The sequence below is a fragment of the Bactrocera neohumeralis genome, chromosome 2 (genome assembly GCF_024586455.1).
Source record: "Bactrocera neohumeralis isolate Rockhampton chromosome 2, APGP_CSIRO_Bneo_wtdbg2-racon-allhic-juicebox.fasta_v2, whole genome shotgun sequence".
In the NCBI taxonomy this organism is placed as follows: Eukaryota; Metazoa; Arthropoda; class Insecta; order Diptera; family Tephritidae; genus Bactrocera; species Bactrocera neohumeralis.
The window spans coordinates 14,980,571-14,999,231 of NC_065919.1; the positions used below are offsets into that span (position 1 = coordinate 14,980,571).

An 18,661-nucleotide genomic window follows, 5' to 3' on the forward strand; every position below is an offset into this window, starting at 1 on the left:
ACCAACGCTTGTAGCATACGAGCGACAACAGTTGTCCTTAGCAAAAAGCAGCACTGAATGAAGTCAGCGCGCTGTGAGTAGCGTGGTATTGACTCGGGCGTAGGCGTAACGAAATGGCCTTGGAATTGAGTTTACGTTAGCGTTTTCACTTTCTCTTTTCAGCACAACATTAACGTTTGTTTTGTTTTGTATTTTATTCCTTTTACGTACATTTTATTACAACGCATTGTTATTTGTTGTAGTTGTCGTAGGATTTTATTGGACTGAACCGACTGGCGTTGCACACACACACAGCTGCAAATTTTTCGTAAATATTTACCATAACACACACGCTAGCCGTGGGCCACAGGCATACAGTAGTGGGCGCACAGTGCGTATACGCAACCTACATGCTGGCTGTAATTATGTAGGACTTGTTCAAGCGCATGAAATACAGCAGCTGCGTGGGCACACAAAGAACTTGTGGACACAAATGAGCCATAAAACGGCGTTACAATAATGCAATATGCGAAAATTAAAGAAAAAATGGTTTATTTACAAATCATAGAAGCGTGAAGTGGGTTTGTGTGCTCAGTCAAATGGTGCCACGGGAAGCACAGCTGCGAACTGTACCCACGGCAGTGAAGGTCGATCTTAATGAGCTGTAATCAAATGGACATTCTTCATAATTAAATGTAGATAAGAAATTATTGCAACGGGATATTATGCATGTATGTATGCATGTACATGCACACGTGTGTGTAATTAGCAATTTCATCAAAGAGTATATATATGTATGTGATGCCGTATAAGAGTATAATGGAAAAATTTTTTTTTCCAAACATTTTCGTGACAACAAAGCTCAATTAATTACTCAATTAATTGCTTCAAAAGAGTTTGTTTTAAGAAATAATGTTTTTTCAGGTTCGCAAACTACATATGTATTATGTATGTATGTATATTCAAAAATTTTTTTTTCAATAATTTAAACATTTTTTTTTTTTCAAAAATTTAAATTTTTTTTTTTTCAAAAATTTTAAAATTTTTTTGTTAATAGTGTGTGTTTGTAACAATAAAAAATTCTAAAAAAATATTTAATTTCTTATATGAAAAAAATTGTTGAAAAAAGGCTGTACCCGAGGATACCCATGTAACCCTTAAGTTCATACATTTTAATTTTCACCCGAAAAAGAAAGCTAAAGAGCCTTAAGCTCTTGTTTCTGATTGGCAAATTTTTCGATTTTCCTAATTTGCTGACGTTCGCTAGTCTAATTAGCAATTTCCTCTTGAAACCCGCCCCCAGCAATTATTTGCTAACGGCGTAAAAACCCGTATCAGAGCTTCAAAAAATCCACATTGAAGAAATTACAAATTTCTGTTTAAAATCACCAAAAAATGTTATAAAATTTCCAAATTTGGTTTTCTATTAATTTAGCTGGCATTACAAGAGCTTAAAAGCTTGCTAAATAATGAAAATATATATAAAGGTAAATACTGAGGTAAAGCAAAGGTGGATGCAGAGAGAAAGGTAAACTCCGAGAATGTGGAGAAAATACAGAAATTCGGGTAGCTTGTTGCGAAAATAAAGAATGTAAACCTTAAAACGGGTAGATAATAGCAACAACAACAAAACGAAGTTGGAGAATAATTATTGTCTATTTATTTGTATTTTATACAAAGTTATTATATACATATAAGGGAGTTAGTTATGCAGTAATAATGTCGATATTTTTATTAATTTACTATTGTATGTACTATGTGTGTGCATGTATTTGTATACAAGCATAGTATCCTTCAGTATTATTACTGGCAAGGACATGTGTAGATGTATACATACAAATATACAAAGTTTGTAAGCAAATACAACGAATTTTATGCGAGTATACACAAATATATATGTATTTGGTAAAAATATATGTTATATGTATGTACTTATATAGTAAACATATATTTCGTAGGTAGTGTGCGTGAGCAAACGACAATTTAAGGGTGTTGAAAGTAATGCGAAAGATGGCGAAAACATAAAAGCCATAATACATACTATATATTATATGTAAAGCAAGTGGATTAACAGAGTGGCGTGCGGAGTAACGCTGCACGCAACAAGATTATGTAGGCATCCTGTGGAAGTTTACGTTGTAATATTTTTTGCATATATTTTTTTTATTTTTATCCTTTATTTTGCGTCGTAACGCGTTTCTCAGCTACCGAATTTATTTAAAGCAGAATGAGCATGGAGAGAAGTTCGGCTGCTAGGAGGACAAAAAAAATGTATTCGGTTCTGTTATGACTGGCGATATCGATTTGTTTACATTCATGCAAGGTACATACATACATAAATATATATTCATATATACATAAATATATTTGTTTTATGTATTTATATAACTGTTATACATTACATTTTTTATTGTTTTGTGTAAAAAACCACACCTACGCACGTTAGCTACTACGCAGGCACCGCCGAGCAGTCAATGAAATAGTAAAACAAAATAAAACGTTAAGGGTAACGGTAAAATATGGCGTGTAGGTGTCGTGTTAAAAGAAAATATTTTCTTGTTTACAATTAGGTAAAATAGCTGGTGCCTATGCCAATTACATTGTTGACAGTTACAATACGAATAAATTTCTCAAAGGTTGTCGGGGGCGTATGCGCAACTAAATTATGAAAACATTGCACTTTATAAGGGCAAGTGTGTTGTTTCGCAAGGGATTTGATAGCGTTAAGGGTATTAGGGGAATTAAATAAATTGAAATATATTTCAGGCGAAATATTTTTTTTTATAATTTGTAGAAAATATAAGACCATATAACCTGCAAATTATTCACTTGAAAAAAATGTTTATGTTTTAAAAATTATAAATAAAAACAAATAATAAAAAATCAGATGAAAAAAAAATATATTTTAAAAATTATAATATTAGATAAAATTTTAAAAATTTTCATAAAAAATAGTAATTATTATAATTTGTAGGAAAAAAATAAGACAATATAATTTAAAAATCGTTTAGGTGAAAAAATATATATTTTAAATATTTTGATTATTAGTTAAATTTTTAAACATTTTAATTATAAAACAAATTTGAAAAATTTTACTTAATGTTACATATATAATCAAAAATTAAACCTCAAAAATATAGAACAAGAAAAATTGGAGTCCTGACGACATTAAAAAAAATTAATATAAATAGAGAAAAAATATAAAAATATTTTAATGAAAATTTAATAAAAATAATTTAATAAAATACTAAAAAATACAAAAAAATATAGTAAGAAAGGTTAAAATAAAAAATACAAAAACAACAAAATTATAGTAAAAAAGATTAAAATAAAAATACAAAAATAACAAAACTATAATAAAAAAGATAAAAATAAAAAATACAAAAACAATAAAAATATGATACAAAAAATAATAATTATTTATAATAATCTGTATGCAAATATATTAAAAGGGAAAGAATAACCAAATTTTGTATTAATTTGCAAGAGAAATTAGAGAATTGATGCAATTAGTAATAATAACTTATTAAAAAAATAATAATAAAAGTAAAAAATATAATAAAACAAAAAATATGCACATATATAAAAGTAATAAAAAAAGAAACAAATAAAAAATAAAAAAAAAACTAATTAAAAATATATAAAAACAAATATATGTATATATACATATGAATGTATGTATGTATGTATGTACTAAGAAAAAATTATTTTCCAAAACAAAAATGTAAACAAATAATATTTAAAAGCGAAAAATAACTAAATTTTATTTTAATATACAAATATAGTATATAATAAAAAAAAAACAAATAAAGATTAAAAAAATCAATAAAAATTAAAAAAATAAAACGAATGAAAAATTACAAAAACAACAAATATATAGTAAGAAAACGTTATACACAAAAAAATATAAAGCTATAGCACCCAAAAAATTATAAAGAATTATTTTCTAAAATAAAATTGCAAACAAATAATATTTAAAAGCAAAAAATTACCCAATTTTATATATTTTTTGCACGATTTTGTTTTTGTTTTTAACAAACAATTGAAACATTTGTATTTATGCGGCATATTTTTGAAAATACCATTTTAACAAAAAAAAAAAACATTTTTTTAAATTTAATTTGTATTTGTTTTGTTAATTTCCAACCAAAAATAGCATTTTCTGCATGCCCACATGTGGCTAATATAATAGCCAAACAAGCAAATAAATAAATAAAAGCTTCTGAAGAAAAGAAACAAAAAATAGCACTTGAAAATTATTGCCTTGAAATAATTTCGATGAAACGCCATCGATTGGAAAACCATTTTTAGATATTTTTAGACAAAGAATGAGTTCATGGACATGGGGGCGCAAAGATTTTTCAACATTTAGAAAGGAAAAAGAAAAAAAAATAAAAATAAAATATTTAAAAAGTAATAGAAATTAAACAATTAAATGAAAAAAAATAATAAAATTAAAGAAAATGAAAAAATAATAAAATTAAAGAAAATAAAAAAACAATAATTTTTAAACTATAAAAATAAAAAATGAAAATAAAAAACAAAACAAAGAAAAAAATAAGAATAAAAAACAACTAAAAAAAATAAATAAAATAAATAAAAATATAAAAAAATGATAATCAAACATATGAAAAATTTTACATAAATAATAATAAATTCAACAAAAATTTAACAAATTATTATGAGAAAAAATTTTTAAATAAATAGAAATATTTTCATAACCTTCACTAAAAATTTTTGAACCCTTTATCTCCATCACTATTTTATTTCAAATAAAAGTTCTAAAACTCTCAAAAATCACATTCAAAGACAAGCAATACTATGTTCTTAGCACAAAAATCACACTCAAAGCAAGACAAGCAAAACTTCTTAGCACAATTAACTCGCCATCCTCCAAAATCCATTAAAATTCTCTCGCGGCAATTAGAAAAAAATGTTTATGGGAAACTTAGCGATTACCGCACATCACAGAATTGCATAAATTCACGAAGCAACAAAAAATGCAAATGCTTTCCGGCAGCTTCTAATAATAATAACGGATTGCAGGCAATTAAATATTGTATGCATGCGAAATGAGTACGGGGAAAAACGCCGGGCACGACATGGCATGGCATGGCATGAGATGACAATTTTTAAAAATAACATGGAAAAGCAAAAAAATGCTCGAGCAAAAGCACTGAAAAGTAAACTAACGTAAACAAATTACCGTAATTTGTAATAACTAGCATGAGCAGCTGTAAATAACGGCACATACAGACAAAGGTGCTCAGAAGCGCTGGCAACTCGTTGTCGACGCCGCTGTGGGGGGTGCGCGACTCAGCTGTCTGCCGCTCGCAGACGCCGCACAAAAGTGCAATTGCTCATTTTGTTTTTGTTTGTGTTTGTTTTTGTTAATGAACGCGATTTTCAAGTTGAATGGCATGTCGGAGTCATCAGTGTTTTATTGCAAAAAAAGTTTGTATTTAAAAATTAATAAAAAAAATGTAAATTAATAAAAAAATATAAACTTAAGTATGCACCGATACATACATACATGCTTTTTTATTAATATAATAATCGTATTTTTGCAATTTTTACACCTCTCGCTCTTTTACCACTTGAAGCAAAAAGCTAAGAAAAAATTTAAAAAGTTGTGGAATTTCATGCGAAAAAAGTATCTGTGTATTTTGTATTCAAAAGCCAACTAAAGCCGGACGGTAACAGTTAGTTTACACAAAGTGTTGACGCAAAGCTGCAAATGGATATTGAGCGGAGTGGGCGATTTCGTTTGTGTTTATTTTTCACTTAACGCTGATCTAAGCTGCTTTGGTTGCCTACTAAGCTCTGTGATTGAGCGCTAGAAAAGTTTCCATTTAAGTATATTTGTTTATTATTAACAGAATAAGAATAAAAAATTAATAAAAAGATTCAAAAAAATTAAAAGAAATAAAAATAATAAATAAAATATATAAAAAAGGAGTATAAAAATATTAAAAAAAAGTTAAGGAATAAGAAAAAATTAATTAAAAAAACGATTAAAAATTGTTTTAAAATACATTATTATCTACAAGTAAATCAAAAGAAAAAATAAAAGAAATGAAATATAAAAAATTAAAAAAAAAAATGATTTAAAAAATGTTTAAAATACTTATTATTTATAGTTAATGATGAAAAGGAACAATTAAAAAAATAAATTACCAAAATATAAAAAAATAAGAAAAATTAAATTAAAATAAATGACAATAAAAAATTAAAAAATAATTATTATCTATTTATAATTAATTTAAATAAAATAGAATATTAAAAGCTTATACAAAAATTGATATTCAAAAAAGGAATAAAAAGCAATATAAAAAATTAGTTAATTATTGGAAATACAAAAAAAAAATAAAAAAAATTAAAACAAAAGTAATAATTATCTGTTTACTATTAATATTGTATAAAATAAAATTATATTAATTTTAAGAAAGAAAACCATTAAAGAAATAACAATAATAAAAAGTACATTAAAAATAAAATAAAAATAACACACAATAGCTATTAATTATTCATATAAAATAAAATAAAATAAAATTGAGATTGAAAAGAAAAGAAAAGAAAAAAAATCAATGAAATAGAAAAAAATAATCAAAAATATATATATAAATATTTATTAATATAAAAAAAGAATTTGCAAAGAAAGGAAAAAATTTAAAAAGTAAAAAATAACAAATAAAAAAATTCAAAATAATAAAAACTTAAAATAAAAAAAGTTATTTATTAATTATAAATATAAAAAATAAAATGAATTTAAAAAGGGTATAAAAAGAATGGCATTTAAAAAAACTATATGTATACATTGGGTAGTCGAAAAAGTCTTATCGTATTTTGTCAATAGATGTCGTTGCAGACGTATATCTCCAGTGCTAGCAATCACATTTTATCATACCATATATAGTGTTGGAAAGATGAGATTTTAAGCTTCATTTGACCAAAAAAAATTAATTTCGGGGAAGTTGAAAAAAAGTTACAGCTGTTCAAAATTGAGGTAAAATAATGAATAAGTTCGCTATATTTTGAAATTTTTGTATAAAAATTAAATTAAATAAGAATGCCACGCAAGTCACCAATGACGTTTGTGAAGTTTACGAAGTTCGCACGCTTCCGTTCTGGAAATTTCGATTTACACTGATGAAATAATGTCTCTAGCGAAAAAAATGGCAAAAAGTGGTCAACCAAAATACATACATACATATTTGTTTATTTATTTATCAGTATAAATATAAAAAAATAAATTGAAGTTTGATATACGAAAAGACTTTTTAACTACCAATATAAAATTGAATTTGTAAAGAAAAAATTAAAGAAAAATAAATTAATGAATTAAAAAAAAATTATAATTACATCATTATTAACATAAAAAAAAATAAAATAAATTTAAAAAGGATATAAAAAGAAAATGGAATTCAAAAAAGAAATATTAAATGTATAAAACAATTAAAAATATATAAAATATTGAAAAATTAAAAAAAACACACACAAGATAACTTTTTTTTTTAATTTGAAAAGGAAATAAAAAATATGTTTTATGTAAAAAATAAATTAATTGTTACCTCCTTATTATTAAACCAAAAATATTTTTTAATTTCAAAATAAAGTAAAAAGAAATTAATATTAAAAATATATTTAGTTACAAAAATTAAAAAAGATTGAAAATAATATATTTTTTATTATTAATTCTTAATACAATATAAAATAAAATTGTATTTAACAATGAAATAAAGTTTTAGAAATAAAAAAATAAAGATGTAAACACACAAAAAATTAAATCAAATAGATCCATAAAATAATATATTACCAAACCTTACCTTAACTAAAAATTATGCGCCGTCTGCGTTTAAACTGGCTTTCTTTTGTTGCTGTAAATATAAGAGGGAAAAATTGTTGTTTTCAGAAAACGAATTAAAAATAATAATGCTTTGGCATACATATTTATTATATAAATTAATATATATACACATAGGTATATACATATTTACAAATAAATGCATTTATTAACAGAGATTGTTGTGTAAATTGTTGTGTGTGGCAAGAAACCAAGTCCAAAGTGCAATTGAAGCACTGACTTTGTTATATTTACAAATGCTTTACATACACACGCATACGCACGCTACCATGTATGTACATTTGAATGTAGCCAATTTTTATGATCTCGTTGAAAGCTTTGAGTTTTATTTTTATTTTAACCCGGTAATTAGTAATAAATGTGAAGAAATTTGAACAAAGGCTTCTAATAATAACAATACTTCATCATGCAGAGATATATGTGTAAGTATATTAGCACATACAAGGAAGAAACGCTTACGTAGATTTTTCAATATTTTTGAATAGGATTAAAAAAGAATTTAATTAATTCAAAAAATATTTTTTGTGCAAAATTTTATTATTTTCGTAGTTAGCAATTCAAGCAAAATTATTTATAAAAAAATGTTGTGGTGTTGAGAATTTGATTGAGAGTTGGGAAAAATTCCAAAGACATTTGAAAAATTGTAAAAATTAAAAACAAAAATTAAATGAGAAAAAATTAAAAAAAAAAATATTTATTAAAATAAAATTAATATACAAATTTATTTAAACAAAAAATGTTTTATTCCAATTTTTTTTGGCTTTTCCTAACCATACTTTTGCTGTTCTAATTAATCTAATGTAAAATACGTATATAATATAACTTTGTAGAACAACAAAAATGCAAGAACAAAAAACACCATATTTAGAACAAAAGCAGATATTAGCAAGGAATTTCCGAAGACAACAACAAGTTAGCCAACTAACTAGTAAATAGATGAATCAACACTTGGTACATGCGCCGATGGCAAATGCGGAAATGCATGAAAGAAACCGCTTTGAAAAGCAAATGTGTCACTTCTAAGAAAAGGAAGCAAAAGAAAAAAGGAAAAAAATCGGCAAACAACGGGTTAACACTATACTGAAGAAAAAGAGGAATAGAAAAAAAAAACATTTGTAATATAAAATTAAATTACACACACAACAGCAGATATATACTCATTTGCATATACATATGTACATATACCATAGATGCAAAAGTGTGGGTGTGGATTGGAAGAATTAGAAAATATAATGAAATATATTGTTAAACGTGCATACATGTATGTATGTATATAAGTATATCCGCATATACGTATGTAAGCTGCACAAAGACTGTGCTGATGTAAATATGTGGGTGGGAGGCGGACAATATGAAGCAGCACATGTTTGAGGGATGATTACCCGAATTCAGTAGGAATGTATTAGATTGTGGAACGTTTCGCATGAAAAACATATACACAAAGTACAAAATAAATGTATGTGAAGATATATCTATAGAAAATATATGTATATGTATATAAATATACATAAAACAAAATATATAAAAGAAAATAATTTAACAAAGTATAATTTGCTTTACTTTAAATAACTTAATTTATGAGTTTATTAAATTAACTTTAAAAATTTAGGTAATTAATAAAAATTAAATTAAATTTTGTTAATTCAACAATTTAATTTGGTGAATTCAATAATTTTATATACATACATAAGTATATATTTTTTTAATTTATCTAGTTTTAAAATTTAATTTAATTAACGTAATTATTTGGCCAATTTAATCATTTTATTTTGATCTAATTTTTTATTTATGTATTTTGTTTTCTAAACTAATTTAATTACGGTAATAATTTTTTAATTAAAAAATTTAAAAAGTAAATTTAATTTAATTATCATAAATAATTTTGTTAATTCAATAATCTAATATTAAACTAAATCTTTTAAATTTTAGCTAATTTAATTCAATTTAGCTAATTAATTTAGTTAATTCAATACTTTTATATTAAAACAAAATTTTATTTTATTTTTATTTTTTATTTTTATTTTTTGAAAATTTTAGTTAATTTAATTACGATAATTAAAATTAATTTGCTAAATTCACTAATTTTATATTGAAACGTATTTTTGAATATTTATATATGTATGTATGTATGTATGTACATATATAAATGTATATAACAATATTAATATATACAGTTTTCTTCTTAATTTAATTTACATAATTAATTTTGTATGAAACTATTTTTTTTCAGTTTATATAATTTTCTAATTAAATTAAATTAACATAATTAATTTGGTTAATTCAATAATTTTATATAAAAAATTTATATTAATCTATTTTTTTATATATTTAATTTTCTATATAATTTAATTTACGTAATTAATTTTAATAATTCAAAAATTTTAAATTTAAGTAAATTTTTTAAATTTTAGTTAATTTAATTTAGCTATAGTTTTATTAGATAATTTTGTATTAATTTTTTTTATTCCATCTAGTTTTTAATTAAATTTAATTCAGGTAATTAATTTTGTTAATTAAGTAAATTTATATTGATAATTATTATAATTTATGAATTGAATTTGAAAAAGATTAAACTTTTTTTTTAATTTATCTAGTTTTCTAACCTAAATTAATTTAATTATGATAATTATTTTCGTTAATTAAGTAATTTTATATTGAATTAATTTTTTTAAGATTTATTTAGTTTTCTAATTTAATTTATTTTAAATATGTAATTAATTTTGTTAATTAAGTAATTAAATCCAATTGAAACAATTTAGATTCAGATTGATTCCAAGTTAATAAACAAAAAATAGTTCAAGTGGATCAATCATTAATTTACAATTATTATTAAATTTTTCTTAATTAAATTAAAAAATTAATTGAAGAAGTTTTTCTAATATATAATATACATAACTAATTAAATAAAATTGATATATAAATTCATTAATAATTATATGAAATTCTAATTAAATCTAAATTGTTAATATTTCTTCTATATTTTTATAAATATTTAAATTTTTTGTAAGGTAGCACTGTTTACCTCGGTCGACTCACCGTCTTATAAACTGAGTCACTAGCACCAAGAAATGCTTCATTAAAACTAGTCCAACAAAAAATAACAAACTTGCTCCAATAAATCTGGCGAATAATAACAAGTCAACAAGTAAACAAAAACGTTCGTAGAACTTAAGCGACCGAAACAAGTTCCCTCCAAACCGGCTGTGGACACAAGCACCTAAACCAATCAGGTATCACAAAGACAATAGGCGCGTACAACTATACTACTAAACGTTAGGATTACGCGACGCGAGTCCCTATCAACGAAGCAAAACAACCGCACACTACGCGAGGACACAACAAAAACGTAAACATCCGACTCCGTTGGATTGCACTCGAAAACTGTGTCAGCGTTGAGGGCAGCAATGCTCAGGAAGCTAAGAATTTCGCCAACAAGCATTGTCAGCAATCGAGGAAATGCAACCACCACTTTGCTTCAGGACTTTCAGGTTGTACGCTGCTTTGGTGAGCGTGTGCGCGTCTCCCCCTCGCCTTGTGCTTAACACTCGGCGCGCACTCACGGCAGAATAACTGGTCGATGAAGCACAACAAGTCCTTGCTTTCCTTGTGCTTTAAGAAGTTGTAGAGTAATAGCGAGCAGCGAACACTAAATGAACGCCAACAACAGGAAAAGAAGTAATCATACAACTCAAACACAGATAAATCAAAACAAGTAGTGGAGGAAGAAGAAGCAACAGTGGAAGAGACAAAATATATAAATTCACTGAAACATACCCTTATGGCGAATTGACAATTCAAGGATTTCTTATGATTTTCTAACAAGGCAAAAGCCAATTGAGTAGACGAAGGCCACAAGGGGAAGTTTGAAGGCAGAAGCGAAGGTGAAGCTGAGCCACAACGTTGCAAGTCCTTGTGTATGTGAATTTCCATTGAAACATACAACTAACCCTCTTTCATCGCTTTGCTTACTTGTCTCCCTCCCGGGCGCCGCGCATCCTTGCTCGGCAGCTTGTTAAATGCCAGCAAACAGTGCCGACACGACTGGCGAAGGGTGGAAAAGCATTTGTTGAATGCTTGAAGGTCTCATCTAAAGAACACAATCATAGCAACAGGAGGAAAAACTTTGCGATAGTAAATCATTGGGAATTTATATGTACATATACACATTGTCTGCCCGATGAAGTTGGTTTTTATTAAAGCGAGAAAGTGCTTGTCAGTACTGTTAAAGGAGCTACACTATTTGGCGTTTCAGCTTTAGCGTAATTACAAGAGAAAAGACATTACAGTGTCCTAGAGCTTAAAATTGAAACGATTAAACGATGTCTCCGACTCCAGCGAAACAAGTAAAGCAAGATATTTATTTTACCTATTGGACTTAGAACAGATACGAACATTGTTCCCTAAGAAGAAAAATTTAGAAATACGTCGCTCATTCTCAGCACATATTTTTTTTTAAAGTACATACAAACATCTCATTCTTCCTCAGAAGTAGATGTAATTCAATGTCTTGCCTTCAAGCTTTGGAGAGTGACGAATCGAAGAAACAGCTAACAGGTGATCCAAGTAGAGGTAACTTTTTTCATGCCCATTTTGTCGATTCACCCCTAGCAGCAACTCGGACTGACGTATGGAACGACTTAGCGCATTTTACGTCGAGATCTTAAACTGAAAGCGTACAAAATACAGCTCGTGCAAGAACTGAAGCTGCTCGACCTTCCCAAGCGGCCTCGCTTCGCTCTATGGGATCTGGAAAGGTCTCAAGAAGATCAATGGGAATGTAACCAAGCAACATTGCCGCATTTTGGAACGAAAAGCAATCTAAAGAGATTTAAGAGCTGTCATTTCATTCAGAAAAAACAACAGTTTGGTGTGGTTTGTGGGCCGATGGAATCATCGGTTCAAATTTCTTTAAAAATGATGCCGGTACGTAACCGTCAATGGCGACCGTTTGATGCCTGAAATTGAATCTCGTGATCTCGGCGACATTTGGTTTCAACAAGATGGCGGCACTTCTCACACTTCGCATCAATCAATGGATTTATTGAGAGAACACTTCGGTGAGCAGATAATTTCACGTTTTAGGCCGCTCGATTGGCCACCAAGGTCGTGTGATATCACTCCGTTAGACTTTCTCCTGTGGGGATATGTAAAGTCTGAAGTCTTTGCGGACAATCCCACTTCAATTTAGGCCTTGGAACTAAACACCACGCGCGTCATTCGCCAGTTACCAGTCGAAATGCTCGAACAAGTAATCGAAAAATTAACTCAACGGATGGACCATCATGAAAGAATGTTCTTTCGAGTGATACTAAACATTCCCCATTGAATTTGAAGTTTCTAAGAAAGTTCTAAAGTAGTGAACCTCGAAATAGATCACCTTTAGTATAAAAAATTTTAAAAAGCAATTATAAAAGCGGTAAACAAATGTTCAAGACCTTCCTTTTCAACATATTGACAGCCCTTGTATGCCGTTCCTCATATCTCCTCGCTCTCATGTGTTCCAAAAAGACTTTTTGTTTTAAGGGGGGAGATCTTCTTCTTCTTCTTAATTGGCGTAGAAACCGCTTAAAAAAGTTAACAACAAGTCGTTTTTTTTTCTACGTCCAATTGGATATTCAGGTCCTTCTCCACTTGGTTATTCCAATGTAGGGAGGTGGCGTAGCCGCTTTCTTTTAATTCGCTGAACTATGTCAATGTCGTCGTATATCTCGTACAGCTCATCGTTCCATCGAATGCGATATTCGCCGTGGCCATAAATCTTTCGCAGAACTTTTTCTCGAAAACTTCGACGTCGACTCATCCGTTGTTGACATCGTCCAAGACTCTGCACCATACAGCAGGACGGGAATTATGAGTGGAGAGGGGGGAGATACCTTTAGAATTTTCAAAAAATTAAAATTTTTTTTCGCTCCAATCAATTGAAAAACTATTCAAAAACATAGTCCCAAAGTTTCATTGGTTTACTCCGAATATTTTCGAAAAAATAGGCCTTAAAAACATTGTACTTCATGTTGTTGTCTATACAACCACAGAACTTTAAGGCTCGTTTCCTCGAAACTAACTTTTTTCATCCGGCCGTCAAAATTGCGACCGAATTATTTAACCGATTTACTTGAACTTCACAAAATCCTGGCCTACATCACCGATTTTTCGAAATTCTCAAAACCCCTCTACTATGCACTTGATAAAAGCTTCTAGATTAAAAAAAAATTACTTTTTTCGTTTCGGATAAGAAGCCTAGCCAGGAAGTTGACGGCCGCAAAAAATGTCAATCAACGGGATCGTTGATATTTCCGGCATTTTATTTTTTTTTTTTTTTTGACATTAAATAATTTTTATTTTGTAGTTCAATAACACCTCTTAATTTATATGCAAACAAATCGGATGTGATCTGTTTTTATTCTTCCATAATAAAATTGGAAAAAATTACCTTTTTTGACGGTACTAAAGGTATCTCCTCCCTTAAGCAAAATAGTAACAAAGCAGATGTCGTGTACAGAGTTATACCGTATATGGTAAATGCGACCCCCTGATAATGGTGAGGGACTCGGATAATATTTTACAAATTAATTTATTATACGAAATCGGATAAATTTTCCAGAAATAGAAATCAAGACCATCTGTATATGAATACCTTCTGAATAAAACTAAGAGGACGCACACTAAGTTAGTTAGAAAAGATAATAAAGATCAGACTAGACCAAAGGGTTATTGGAAATTACAGCTCTGCATTCAATTTATTTGTGAGAGTTCCACTGTACTAATATATTGGCTATATGTAGAACATAAATTTATAGTGGAGTTGAGTCGTTCTATAGACACAGTACAGTATTTGTACATTATCCCATCGCACTTACACCTCTCTATTATGGCGATAGATGTCATATGTATGTATATTTATAGGTAAATACCAAAATTTCCGAAGTGTAGTTAATAAACAACGGAATTTAATCGTTTTGTTCGCCTTTACTACTAAGCTGTGAGGGCATTTCAAAGACATTCAAAGTCTTTCATCTTTAGGATGAAGGTTAGGGCTCTTAAGGTCTCTTCACGGACAATTATTAAACACCAGATGGAGCCATACAGCTTTAGTCGGTAACTTATAAGATTTTCTTTCATAAATTAGATTATATTTTACATACTGCCTATTTATATGTGGTATTGAGACCTACCAGTTCCAGTTTCAAATTTCTTGCAACACCGCTGCAGTGGGTTTCAATCAGAGGGAGCTGCCATTAAGGTTGTTAAAGATCTACCGAAGCAAAGCCGACTTCAAAGAGGCAAGCTCTATCGTTCCCTCGACCGTTGGGTCTACGTAACCGAAACGGACCCGTAGTTTTTATCTGGCTAAGGACGGTCAACTCGGCAAAATTCTGTCGCTACAACAAACACTACGATATCAAGGCGGCGATATTAGACCTCATCTTACTGAAAATACGCTCAAGATTAGCTAATGAATACCTAACCTCAATACCAAGGGCATCCAGCTGCTTCAGGATAAGATCTATGTTGGTTGCTTGAGCACAGCAAAATCGTAGAAAACATTGAAACTGATGATGAAGGAAAAACCTAAAAACTAATGAAAGGAAACGAGTCGGAACTCCGTTGCTTCTTTTCACTTTACAGCTGCGCAGTCGTGAAGTCCCTATGAATCGAGGTAAATCACTAAATGCCTAGTGAACTCCCCGCTATTAGCATAGTTTGGTTTTTTACTAGATATAGGGAAGTCCATGCGTTAAGTTTAAAAATCTTACCAGATATCGGTCGATAAAGTTGTTTGGAAGAAGACGAGGTGGAATTTATACACTTTCTTCGTCACTCCTTCGCCTTTAAATACCTTGAAATTCACATCATCCAAGAGTCCTAGTTGGAAGTGAAATATATATGAAACAGATTTTTAATGGGTTCAAGGCGCTTTGTCGATATAACCGTACAATTGAAAAGATGGCGCTAGTGAAAAAATGGATAAAAAGGACTTTCATGTGTTGATAAAATATTGCCTTTCGAAGGGAAAAATAGATTTAAAGCAAAAACTTGATGAGGAGTTTCCGGACACTGACCCAGGAAAATCAAACATCAAGGATTGGTAAGCTGAGTTTCGACGTGGTGAAATGAGCACCGAAGACGGTGAGAAAGCTCTGTGCAAAGTGGACCCCGTCCGAGCGCAGCCGTGTTTGGAGATGTTAAGGCGTAATAAATTCCAGTTTTGGCATCGGTATGTGGCTATGGATGAAACATGGCTCCATCATTTCACTCCGAAGTACAATCGACAGTCATCCAAGTGAATTGTACAATAGTCGGGTGTCAAGGTTTGTACCTTGCGATGCGCATGGAACAATTTTTATTGACTGCCTTGAAAAGGGAAAGGCCATCAAAAGCGACTATTACATAGCGTTATTGGACCGTCTGGAGTACGAAATCGCCGAAAAACAGTCATATTTGAAGAAAAAGAAAGTGCTGTTTCACCAAGATAATGCATCGTGTCACAAGTCAGTGAAAACTATGGCAAAAATTCATTAATTGGTGTTTGTATTGCTTCCGCATCTACCGTATTTTCCAGATCTGGCCTCCAGCTACTATTTCCTGTTCTCAGATCTCAAAGAGAAGCTCGTTGGAAAGAAATTTTCGTCAAATGAAGAGGTGATCGCCGAAACTGAGGCTTATTTGAAGCAAAAGACAAATCGTAAGGACAAAAGTACAAAAATGGTATCGAAAAGTTCTAGGGTCGCTATAATCAGTGTATCACCCTTGAAGTGAACTGAGTTGAATAAAAAAAACGAATTTTGCAAAAAAATGTGTTTTACTAACAAAAGGTTTCAAAACCGGAGCATACTCTTGTAGAACTCCTAGGGGTGATCTAATGACGAATGCTCAGAGCAAACTAAAATTATGGAGGGAACACTTCTCCAACCTGCTGAATGGCAGTGAAAGCATAACACCAGGAGATGTTGAAACCGATTCCACAATCGACGACGATGGAGCAGACGTTTCATTGCCCGACCATTAAGAAGTTCAAATGTGTTTTACAATGGAAGGATGAGGACTTTTCAATTGACTTGTTACATATGAAAACCAACTAAAGGAGTTTTCTGGCTACACAGAAGCTGCCCAAATGTGATCCTCATCTTGGGAATCAACTTTATTTTTAATGAAAAAGAAAATGAATCAGATAAAGTTAAAAACTAGAAAAAACGTTAACTTCGGCTGCACCGAAGCTAATATACCCTTCACAGGTGCATTTTTTTTAGTAACTATGTGTTCAGTTTGTATGGAAGCTATATGCTATAGTAATCCGATCTGAACAATTTTTTCGGAGATCACATTGTTGCCTTAGAAAATAATCTATACCAAATTTGGTGAAGATACATTGTCAAATGTGAAAGTTTTCCATACAAGAACTTGATTCCGATCGTTCAGTTTATATGGCAGCTATATGTTATAGTGGTCCGATATCGGCCGTTCCGACAAATGAGCAGCTTCTTGAAGAGAAAATGACGTTTACAAAATTTCAAAACGATATCTTAAAAACTGAGGGACTAGTTCGTATATATACAGACAGACGGACGGACAGACAAACAGACGGACATGGTTAAATCGACTCAGCTCAACATACTGATCATTTATATATATACTTTATGGGGTCTCCGACGCTTCTTTCTGGGTGTTACAAACATCGTGACAAACTTTATATACCCTCTGTTCAGGGTATAATAAAGAGGGAGATAGAGATAGAAATGCAAAGAAATGGAGAGGTAGATAAAGAAAGAAAGAGAGATAGAAAAAGAGAGTTGATATGTAGCAATAAAGAACTGACGTTTGAAATAAGTAAAGCACGCAGCAATTCTTAAGTAACACAGTCAGCCACGTTACTTAATAACCCTACCTCGTACGCACATACGAACACATAGACATTTCCACATCTGTGTCTTCACATAAATTTTACTAAATAGTAAACTCCACTTACCATTCTCCTCACCTATTTAAGATTTACAACTTTTTGTGCTTTTTACAGCTCGAAACGCTTTGATTTCGCATTTTGCAGCGGATTCGTTGTGCTAAGGAATCCATGCAAACAAACACACACACTTTCTTATATGTATATATGTATGTGTATTAACTTTATGTGAAATCCTATTGTTTTGCAAACAAAGGAGGGAAGAAAATGCCTGTGGGGCAGAGAACATGTTGAACGACAGTCACACACAGGACGCGCGCTTGCGCGTAGCATGAACGCTACCACATATGACGGCATGTATGTATATATATGTATGTAACTATGTATGTATGTAAGTATGTATGCATGTAAGTATGTATGCATGTAAGTATGTATGCATGTATGTAAGTCGCGTTGTGTGTCCTTAAGCAGATCTAAGGACAATGGAGCAGCAGCAGCAGCAGCAGCAACAGGATTCACACACATGTAACGCGCTGGGCCGAGAGCCTGCCGCCGCACGATCGCTAGCCTAATAAGGAAGATCGCTGGCGTACATGCATAGTTGCCTGACTATTGGTGGATGCTACACTATTCTATTTTATTATGATTTTTATTATTTTTGGTCTATTGTTGTGCATTTGTTGTTGTTGTTGGTTGCTGTTTTCAACCTCGCGGCGAAAACTGATTCGCAGCGCCACCGCTTTTCTTTCAACTTAATCCCGACGTAGAGCCGGCGCGTTGGAAAATAATGCAAACAAAGCAACAAAAAGAAAACTCAGCTTAAGCTACGGCAAAAAAATGGAAAAAAATTAAATACAGTAGCGGTAATATTTGTAGAGACACGCATACTGCAGCGACTTACTCGCTTGTAGATCGGTGTATAT

General features: G+C 30.0%; 1 protein-coding gene and 1 long non-coding RNA gene across 2 annotated transcripts in view; one reads left to right on the forward strand and one right to left on the reverse strand.

Moving 5' to 3' along the window:
- The window catches only part of LOC126767324 (protein CREBRF homolog), an 84,416-nt gene that overhangs the window by 56,124 nt on the left and 9,631 nt on the right, over positions 1 to 18,661 (reverse strand). The window contains exon 2 of the mRNA XM_050484870.1: positions 7,806 to 7,856. The gene's annotated coding sequence lies outside the window, so the exon portion shown is untranslated. The remainder of the gene's footprint in view (positions 1 to 7,805; positions 7,857 to 18,661) is intronic.
- On the forward strand, positions 14,760 to 16,637 carry LOC126767464 (uncharacterized). Its single transcript, XR_007669101.1, has 3 exons — positions 14,760 to 14,938; positions 15,019 to 16,332; positions 16,404 to 16,637. It is a non-coding gene; the product is annotated as an uncharacterized LOC126767464 (long non-coding RNA).